The 10,759-nt window shown below is 29.0% G+C and overlaps 1 protein-coding gene across 12 annotated transcripts in view; it reads right to left on the bottom strand.

The window, feature by feature from the left end:
- The window catches only part of LOC100571594, a 12,945-nt gene extending 7,220 nt beyond the window's left edge, over positions 1–5,725 (bottom strand). The window contains exons 1-6 of one of the 12 annotated variants that reach the window (XM_029491237.1): positions 5,335–5,725; positions 4,763–4,871; positions 4,493–4,583; positions 4,313–4,421; positions 4,091–4,133; positions 3,863–4,002 (exon numbers count right to left, since the gene is read on the bottom strand). The gene's annotated coding sequence lies outside the window, so the exon portion shown is untranslated. Of the gene's footprint in view, positions 1–3,862; positions 4,003–4,090; positions 4,134–4,312; positions 4,453–4,492; positions 4,584–4,762; positions 4,872–4,990; positions 5,259–5,334 lie in introns of those variants that run through there. The other 11 variants (XM_029491238.1, XM_029491239.1, XM_029491244.1 and 8 more) reach the window with 11 other exon arrangements.
- Positions 5,726–10,759: the final 5,034 nt, after the last annotated feature.

The following is a 10,759-nucleotide window of genomic DNA, read 5'->3' as shown; positions in this document are numbered from 1 at the left end:
ATACAGGGCTCCTGATACATTGTTACAATAGCAGTTGAAAAATATTACAAATACATAGGCACAATTTTTTTTTATAAGCATTTGAAGTTAGACAAAATTTATCAAATTTAAAATTGAATAATTATTTTGTAGTTAAAAAATTATAAAATGTTCAACTTTTATATTTAAGGATTGAAAATTTAAAACAAGATTCCACGTAAATATTTAATTCTGTTACTAAAATTTCTAAGAAATACATAAGCACAGTTTATTTTTATAGTAATTTTAAGTTCAAATTTGGACGAAATTACATATTAAAAAACCTGGAATAACTATTTTAGTTATTTTGTTGTGATTGTATAATATTATTTGTGGGTACTTGAAACTTCTAAAGTATACTATTATATATCTATGATAGCACTACGGTCTGTTGTTGATGTATAATGCGTTACCTAATGGATATTGTGATATGATTAATTTTAAAATTATTAATAATACTATAGATAAGTATACCTATAATATGTATGTCTAATATCTAGACTGATAAACCGTCTCCGCTCAGAATCGTTTTTCTTATACAGTGATATTATATCATTGAATTCAAATTTAATACTATCCATTATACAGTAACCCACTTGTAACCTACTATACAGCAGAGGGACATCCACTTACCCACCTTTTTTTAATTTGAACATGGATAAGTTATTGTATTTAAAAGTCGAATATAATATTATTGATAAAATTATTATTATGAAAAACTATTTAAATAAGAAGTTAGGTATTCTTATATATTTTAATTCCAAGCATTTATTAAATAATATTGTGATAAATGTATAATACTGATATATTATATTTAAATATTATGTGTACAATATTGTGAAATACTAATGTATGAATATTCTTGAAAACAACTTTTAACTATATTTTAGTACAAAATAGGTATTATAAAACAAAATAATTACTTTAAAAAAAAAAAAGAAAATAAACTATTTTCTGCACACCTCCTATAAGTTAACATTTGTGTTGGAGATGGAGTTCTAAGTTATTAGGCTTATAGCTATATCTGAACATTATATATGATTGGAAGATAGTAAACAATTAGGAATTGAATATACATAGACATTTTAGAACAGTAAAAAACAAATAAATAAAAATAAGTAAGACAACAAGTACAAATGATTAAGCAATATGAAGTTAGATTAACTAAAGAATACTGTGCTTAAATGTATGATCATGATAATTTTTTATAATGTTAAAATTAATTTTTAAATCAATACATAACGTAATAGCTGTATTAAACGAACTTCTAAGACCAAAAGACTTTTGGAATTTATACAAATTTAAATTAATTTTTTTCTTAAATCTAGTATTAAAATTATGATTACTTACTAAAATAATATTTTTGTGCTTATATAGTAATAATAACAAACATTTTTTAAATAATCTATCAATACAAAAAAATTAAGTTCACTATAATGAAAATTTGTATTTGTACTATTTGATAATTTAAATATGAATTTAATTAATTTGTTAAGTGTTATTTTTAAATTGTTTAGATGGATATCATTAGTGCATCCCCAAATTTCTATACCATAGGAGATAATAGACTGTACAAATGACATATTTATTATTCTCAATTGCTCTTTTGTAAGTATGTCTCTCAGGTTTAGAAAGACATAAAAGAATTTGCGTAACTGTTGCGTTAAATAGTTTGTGTGATAATTCCATTTTAATTTTGAATCAATAAATAATCCTAAATATTTAATGTAATCAACTTTTTCAATAATTTTACATGAGAAATTAGGATCATTAGTCGCTAAACAGTATAATGCATGATCAATTAATTTTAAATTAGTCAATGTTTATATGTTGTATATTAAATATAACGCATTTGGTTTTATTTAAATTAATTTCAAGTAGATTATTATCGAACCATGTTTTAACTGCATAAAATATTCTAATTGCTTTAATATATAAGTTTTCAACATTTTTATCCTGTAGCAATAATACTGTATCATCAGCATAACAAATAATTTCCGCATCTATATTTAAATTAAGTAGTCCATTAATATAAATTATAAGCTAACTACTAGATCAATTAATTAAAATTGTAAGGTAAATGTATTAATTATTTAATTAAATGGTTTTTCTTTATATGCCAATTAGCAATCTATTGCAATTTTTGAATTTATCAGTATTCAGAGGCCATCTCAAATTTATATAATCAAACTTATAACAATTATCGGCATAAGTTAATATTAATGAGCTTATAACCATTTGAAGCAAGATAAATTAGACATTCTTTCATACAATCTGGTGTGCAAAAATCACCGTGATATTAGCACCTAACCTAACTGGTGAGGAATAATTTTACACTGATTTGGATCTTTAATTTGAGATATAATGATTAACAGTTCTGATTTATTACTATCAATAAATATGAGAATATGTAACAACTAAAACGAAATGAATGACTAATTTAGACAATAAAATTATTATTTTGTATTGTATATACTTTGTACCATTAATTAGCCAGTTACAACTATACTCTTATTAATATTAAATAACCTAAATTTGTGGTATAATTATATAGCAGCACAATTCAAATATACAGACATATATAATAAAAAATTTAAAAAACTAATTATACTTCATAATTTATAAATAAAAAATAACAGAACAAATTTTTTTTCATTATAAATCATTACATAGAGCCATGCCAATGTTCTTGGGTGGGGCAAAAGATATAAAATTTAAAAGGTGTAGTATGTTTAATAGGAGTGCCTAATATCATTGCCCTGAGGAGCCAATGAATTTTAGCACAGCACTGTTTAATAATTTAGTATTATAGTATCATGCTTATTAGTTATTACCAAATTTTTCTGTGCCTTTCATGAAAATAGTTTTATTTCTTCAACCTCATTAATTTATTCTTTTTTGTATATATTAAGCTAAAGCCAATCTGCTTTGTTGTTTTTTTGCATAGTTAGAATTTATAAAAATTTTGTTCATGGCAGGCATTAATGAGTAATGAGTATATGGCAATGTTGCAAACAATTGTAAAAGTTTTTTGATATTTGGAAAAATATTTCCACAATGAAGAAATGTATCCATAGACAAATTTGGCATTTAGTCCTTACTTTTCCATTGATATTTTCAATGTTCAGTTTAAAAATTGGAATTATATTTACCTACTGAGAAAATTCTCAATATTAAATATTATGTTTTGTATTTTTTCAATGTTGAATAGTTAAAATTGTATTAGGTATGTAGGTGCAATATAAGGGTGACCGGACTGGCTCTTTTTATGTATGTTTTGATAAGCTTTTATTTTTAAATACCTCTAGAACATAAATATGTAAAGAAGTGTACGCTGTTTGACCATCATTGATCAATAGTTTGTAGAAATGTCATATTTTTATATTTGACACATTAAGAGAACGTGCTACCTGCATGTGATGTGTCTTACAAGACGTAGCAGAACATATGTGGCTCTGTTAGTTTAAAATTAGAGTGAATTCACATAGGCTCTTTAATATATTTTAATTTTACAGCGAGTTATGAGTATTTGGCAATTGTAAATCTGTTGGTACATCTTAAAATACTCCCTTTAAAATTAAAATATAATAAAAGCCCATGGTGTTGCCAAAATAATAATCCTACCTTTAGATTTTATAAAAGGTCAATTCACTCTAATTTTTAAATTAACGGAGCTACACGAGTTCTGCTGAGCATACATTTTGCTATGTTATGCACTTGTAAGACGGAGACAACACGCGGGTATCACGTTCACTTAACTAATAAAATTGGCACTTAGACTAACTGCTGAGATCAACTTCTCTTATTAAGACAATCCGTTTTCAAGTATGATATTAATACTCACCAGTCACAAGTGGAGTTTGTAAGTCACAGGCTGTACTATCAGTGTCTCGTGGCTCAATTAGCTCAGTGCTGAATCAGTAGAACAGATCTTTAATATTTGCAACACAAATCTACGGCGAGGAAAAATTGTTAAACATTCATCTGAAGGGACAAATAATTATTGAAATTAAATCTACTGCACCACATTTCCAGTCATCAGAGTAGACTGTTATTGGTACAGAATACCTACAGGTGATATCTTCTGCGGTCACCTCTCGCCACCACATAAAATTCTATGATAAAGCAAAGATTATGAGTTAATGCTGTTCCAACAGTACAATTTAAATAATTACGATCAGGAACAATAGTATAATCAGAACTCTTGCCATGGCGAAAGTTGACTTAGACTAACTGCTGAGATCGACTTCTCTTATTAATACAATCTGTTTTCAAGTATGATATTAATACTCACCAGTCACAAGTGGAGTTTGTAAGTCACAGGCTGCACTATCAGTGTCTCGTGGCTCAATTAGCTCAGTGCTGAATCAGTAGAACAGATCTTCATTATTTGCAATACAAATCTGCGGCGAGGAAAAATTGTTAAACATTCATCTGAAGGGACGAATAATAATTGAAATTAAATCTACTGTACCACAGTTCCAGTAATCAGAGTAGACTGATACTGGTACAGAATACCTACAGGTGATATCTTCTGCGGTCACCTCTCGTCACCATATAAAATTCTATGATAAAGCAAAGATTATGAGTTAATGCTGTTCCAACAGTACAATTTAAATAATTACGATCAGAAACAATAGTATAATCAGAACTCTTGCCATGGCGAAAGTTGACTTAGACTAACTGCTGAGATCGACTTCTCTTATTAATACAATCCGTTTTCAAGTATGATATTAATACTCACCAGTCACAAGTGGAGTTTGTAAGTCACAGGCTGTACTATCAGTGTCTCGTGGCTCAATTAGTTCAGTGCTGAATCAGTAGAACAGATCTTCATTATTTGCAATACAAATCTACAGTGAGGAAAAATTGTTAAACATTCATCTGAAGGGACGAATAATAATTGAAATTAAATCTACTGCACCACACTTCCAGTCATCAGAGTAGACTGATACTGGTACAGAATACCTACAGGTTGATATTTTCTGCGGTCACCTCTCGTCACCACATAAAATTCTATGATAAAGCAAAGATTATGAGTTACCTAATGCTGTTCCAACAGTAAAATTTAAATAATTACGATCAGGAACAATAGTATAATCAGAACTCTTGCCATGGCGAAAGTTGTAAAAATCCTAGATATTATGAGGTACCTAATTCGTATTTCGATAAAAAAAAAAAAAAAGTATATTTATATATTAATGCATCTCGCGCATTAGTAATCGTAAGCTCCATTGTATTGTGCGATGTGAGGGTACGATAGTAAATGGCGGAAGTCCTAACCGACCTAACAAAAGCAGTACAACTACTACATACCGAAATAGAAACTAATCCGGTTAGCTGATATTTATGGACCGACAATCAGCAAGCTGCAAAAGTCCAACACGGCAAAACTCCGACGTATTCTCAGCACTGTTACGACGTCACTCCTGTGAAGCATGAACTAACTGAAGTACTATCTGAAGTACGAACTCTCAGCTCTTCTCTATGTACTATATGTAGCTCGACAGGTGGGCACCGGTTGGTCGTCGAACGGTTAATAGAAAATACTTGTCATGACTTGTGATTATTATGACGTGTTCTGGCAGTGTTCCCAGACATGGCGAGCCGAGAAAATGCATGCGAAGGAACCAAATGGCTTACGGTTTCCAGAGTTTTACACAATGCTAAAAGAACAATATTGGACGAACGGTTACTACTGACTAATGAGTGTAAGATTTCAATATTTCATTAATTAATAATTTTGGCAATCTTTGTTTTTTTATTTTCTATATTGGCAGTTGGCGGCAATACGCGATGGAGGCGCGAAAACATGGAACAATAGTGAAAGATATCCACGGTTGTTACATCTGCAAACCTGTTCAACATTACACGACGTGCGATTAACGGCGGGTTACCACTGAATTTTTTTCCAATTTTCGGTAAATATGAATTCGACCCTTGAATTGACTCCTGAAAAATGTATATTTGAATTCAATACCTAAATTGTAAAATATTATTATTTAAGGCGCCTTGCTACTGCCATCAGCTGAAAAGACCTAAAGTATTGACAAAATTAAAGTTACTTAACGTTGTCCGATTTTGATTGTGAAAAAAAATTACAGTTATCTGGTGAGTTCAAATTTTTTTTTTTAAATGTCTATAGATCCTACGAAGCACATTGTCAGAACTAAATTTTATATTATTATGAACTGTAATTGAAAACTTTTTCGTATCAAAATTAAAATTAATATTAAAAACGGAAAATGTTTCATACGATCTACACACATTCGTCTGCTGAATTCAAATATTTTTTCAGAATCAAAATCAGACCACGTTAACTAACTTTAATTTTGTCAAAACAAATGTATGATTTGTAAGATTCGTGTAGTGAAATTTTTATGGTTTATCGATAGTTATTTACATATGCATGCGTGCAGTGGCGCCGAACCTATAACCCAAGAGGGGCAACCGCCCCCCCCTTTTTTTCGGTGGGTGGGGTCGTGGGGGTCCGTGGGTACCCCAGCAAACTACTTATGAATTATGTTGCTAATAAGCTATTAATGTATACATATGCAGCACGGAAGCAGGCATAAACGGAGGTGGTAGTCCGTATAACTTTTTACTTGCCCCCCCTTTTAAAATATAGTTCGGCGCCCCTGCATGCGTGTACGAAAGAGGATACCCGCATTTAATTTCACATAATCATTTACAACTTACACGTAGATCCCGGGCGGCTATGACAAAATTAGAAATTGCCTAAAAATGCCCCTTAAATAATGACTGTAGCGAGGCCCCTTGACCAGGGGTTTTTATATTTTGGTCAATGTAAAACGATTTTCATTGCATTACCTGCACATAGGCACAAATAGGGGGAGGGGGCTTTAGGGGCTAAGCCCTCCCAAAAATTTCCATAGCCCGCCAAACATTTCCTACATTTTATTTTAAGCTTATTCAATATTATCAAAGCAAGGCTTTAGCCCCCTCAAATACCAAACGCTATTTGCTCCTATGTACCTGCAGTTGTTTTTTTTCATGCTGGAGTAGATGTGGTTGATGTTATGTTCCTAGTGTGCTCAATTCTTGCTCTGGTGCAGGTAATGATGTCTGCATGGTGAGATTATATATACCAGGGGACAGGGGTTCCCAACCTTTTTTTACGGCGGACAAAATTGAGATACGCTTTGGAATCGCAGTCCAACATTTTTAGATGAATAGATCGGTTAAGAAATTTGAAGAATAGATAAGATTTATTTAGAACAATTAAGATTTGTTAATATACTTTTTGTATTTTATAACGAGTTTTTCTATTATTAGTTAGTGTTAGTAATTAGTATAATATAGACGTATAATTTTTTATTATAAGCTGTTACGAATAACACCGAAAGAAAAAAACGAATATATTAATTTTATTTAATTAATTCAATAAATTAAAAACAATGAAAACTAAATTAAAATATTAGATATATTATAAATTAATAAATATATTATTTTCAAAACATAAATTAGCTTGGCGGGCCATAGGTTGGAGACCCCTGATAAATAGGTACTAGCTAACTATATCGGTACTGGGACTGCAGGATTTTGCAATTTATTTTTATTTTTTATTTTTTAAGTTTGTTTGTAGTTGCTTGTCGGTCAAGTTGCTTTTTATATTTCGGCAGTAGGTTGAGGTGCCTACCTATATAATATGTTTATTATTTTAAACTATGTTCTGGTTAAGTAATGTGTATAATATGCTATATTAAGGCCATGGATATAGATTATGTGATTGCTTCATGATCTAATGTTATATAATATAATATTAATATATAATCCTGGATAGATAAATACATTGTAGATCGATTATTTAATTCGTTACCTACCGGTTACCACGAAATTGTTACTTCCCCATGTATATTGTATAGGTATACTTAAAAAACGGGTAATAGTACGTTTTGGCATAACATAAAAATAGTACGTTTTGGTATAGCATTAATGATTGGTGTCTATTATTTTAATATGGGCAATAGTAAGTCTTCGTTTTGATTTTCTAAATATAATTTTTATGTATGGAAAATGTTTGTTTTGGATTTACCTGTCATTTTTAATGGCAAAATTGACCAGGAAATAAGTAGTAAATTTTTTATCTATCCTGACGACGACAGGCGATACCCAACTCGATTTTGTTAATTTTGGCCATAACGCGTTTTGGATTTCTACCCCTCACATGTGGGTACAGGTATACATAATCACTTGTATGGGTGCTCATATTTATGTGTATGCATAGGTGGCACTTGGCTAAAATATAACTAGGGGGTGCAGAAATTGACCTTAGTTTATAAACATATGGGAGTATTTTCTCCATATATCGCCTAGAGAATAATTCGTTCACTCTACATTTTCAAATTACTTTTTGCTTAAGCAACTAAATATCTATAAAATGGCATCTATTTTAGCATAAATACAGCATTAAAAAAAATAATTAATCCATTATAATAGGACATACTTATAGCTATAGGTAGGTACTAACATTGATTATATAATCAATGGTACTAAGTACAAATTATATAGGTAGGTGTATATAAAAAAAAAACACAATTCACTTTCTAATTGACATTTATTCATTTTACAGATAATAATTGAAGATAAACAGTCTGGAAGGACACATACAACCGAAGAGAAAAAAGCCTTGACATTGATAAAATTGAAAAATAATGCGGGTATATAAAACAATACGTATACGTTATAATATAGTATAGTATAATATAGTTACGTATCTATATTTTAATATAGTATAATATTTAGTATATATATGGAATAGTTTTCTTGTGATTATTCTGTTTAAACATATTTTTAAGGACAAGATATACAAAACATCATAGGGGTAACTTAACAGTGATTGCTGTCGCGTTTGAATAATTTTACAAATTAAAAAAAAAAATGTCGATACAACATTTAACATTAACTCCACATACATATAATGCATATAATTATATTTTATAGTGAGCTTTAAAACGCTCAGATTTAATCATCTATGGTCTTGGAGAAATACTCAGCTATAGCTACATTACATATCATACTTATCATCTAATGCAACAATATTATATCTTTATTATGTATAGACGTATCTATATGCAAGTAATGTACAACTATACAAGTTACAATATAAGATTTGAGACATTTATTAAATTATGTAGAGGTTGATGAGTAGGTATACTAATGTAGTATATCTACCTATTTTAAACATTCCGGATTGATGCAAATTAAACGCTATATTTCGAAAACAATATTCAATTTATATAATATACAGACATCCCAAATATACTAATTATATTCTAAAAATATACTTGATGATAACATTATTGAAAAAAAAAAATGTCAAACATTTAAAAAAGTGGCTATTATAGTTAAACCTGTTTAAAATTATTTTATTTGTGAACAAAATATAAGTAATATGCTTGTATTTATTCGTTTTGAAAATTATACAATCACAATTTGTATTGATTATATAGTATTAGTCATTTAGTTTATTTCAACTGTTAAAAATATTTAAATTTTTTAAATTATAGGCGTGCAGGACCTTTTGACCTAACATGAAATGTAAACTCGACTCAAATTTTTAATTTTAGATGGATCACGATTACAAGTAATTATGTACTTAAAATAATTCGCCACAGTTATCTATTCGATATAACCGTAGACAAACTAATAGAGTTGGAACACTCGTGCAACCCTTCTGTTATTTTAATAGGTACGCGCATAGTACATAGTCACATATATATATAACTATATAACTATAGTTATGATTAGTAAGAAATGAAGTTGGGCATTATCTAAATAATTAATGGTATACGTCATCATTAATTATCCTAATCAAAATCATATCATAAATATTATCTCTATAATCAATAATAATTTACAAATAAATGGATAAAACGTCGATATATTGGAATTCAGAATCATTTTTGAAATTGCATTGACTTTACAGCGCAAAAGTTGTTTTTAATATTGATGATTTTATAGCTGCAGACATTAGTTATATTATAGTATACTGTACGTAAGACTTTTAAATGTATATTAAGTTATTAATTTATTACCTACTCACGATGTGATGTAGTTGAACTGTTAAACTTAACATGTTTGACACATTTTAGAAATTTACGACAATGTTATAAATAAAAACTAAAAACGGTTTCAATTAGTAATCTATTCAATTACTTGCACGAGTGACCTAATATGAGTGGGTATATATAAATGATAAATGAATAATCAATATGTTTGGCGTATTTTCAGCGAGTACCTTATATTACAGCCGTAAAAATTACTATATAGGTATATCCACGACATTTAAATACAATTAATTTTTAATTGGTTGAGAATAATATATACTGTATTGAATTATTTGAGCTTAACAGTTTCGCATAAAGTATAATATATAATGAATATTTTACAAATAGAATATGATATAAAATGAGACAAAATATAATATAAACGTGTTTAAATATATATCTATTTATATGTTTAATAATTGTGTTTTAGCTTTAATATTTTTTGAGATTGACATTTTAAAAGAAGGATTCCAAAGCACTCGTATTTATTGAGTTCAGAGATTGTATAGCAAAAATAATGAACTTTGTTTTTAATTATGAAGTGGACGGATCCGTATAATATTAAGGTTATATATTTTACTGTTTACACTCGTTTTTACATAAATGCAAGTGTCAAATATAAATATTAAGAGGACGTGATACCCGCATGTGTTGTCTCCGTCTTACAAGTG

The sequence above is a fragment of the Acyrthosiphon pisum genome, chromosome A3, assembly GCF_005508785.2.
Source record: "Acyrthosiphon pisum isolate AL4f chromosome A3, pea_aphid_22Mar2018_4r6ur, whole genome shotgun sequence".
Classification (NCBI taxonomy): Eukaryota; Metazoa; Arthropoda; class Insecta; order Hemiptera; family Aphididae; genus Acyrthosiphon; species Acyrthosiphon pisum.
The sequence above is the reverse complement of the archived record's forward strand: the minus strand, read 5'-3'. Positions and strand labels throughout refer to the sequence as shown.